The sequence below is a fragment of the Cariama cristata genome, unplaced genomic scaffold (genome assembly GCF_000690535.1).
Source record: "Cariama cristata isolate BGI_N322 unplaced genomic scaffold, ASM69053v1 scaffold32779, whole genome shotgun sequence".
NCBI lineage: Eukaryota > Metazoa > Chordata > Aves > Cariamiformes > Cariamidae > Cariama > Cariama cristata.
The window spans coordinates 11,299-11,556 of NW_009634608.1; positions in this window are offsets into that span (position 1 = coordinate 11,299).

Consider the following 258-nt stretch of genomic DNA (forward strand, 5'->3'; position numbering starts at 1 on the left):
CCCCATCCCAGGGTGCCCTGGACCCTCCTGGGCCACCACAGTGCCGATGCCACCCAGGCACGGTGAGCTCCCCTTCCCACACAGGACACACACGAACCACGCGCCATCCCTCGCCCGTGCCCAGCCCTGCCTGCGTTTGCAGAGAGCCTGAACGATCTGCTCTGCCCCGGCAGGGCGCAGATGCGGGGGCAGTCGGGGTGCCCCATTCCCAGCCCACCCTGGCTGCTCACTCGCACCCAGCACCAGCACCCCCGGCCC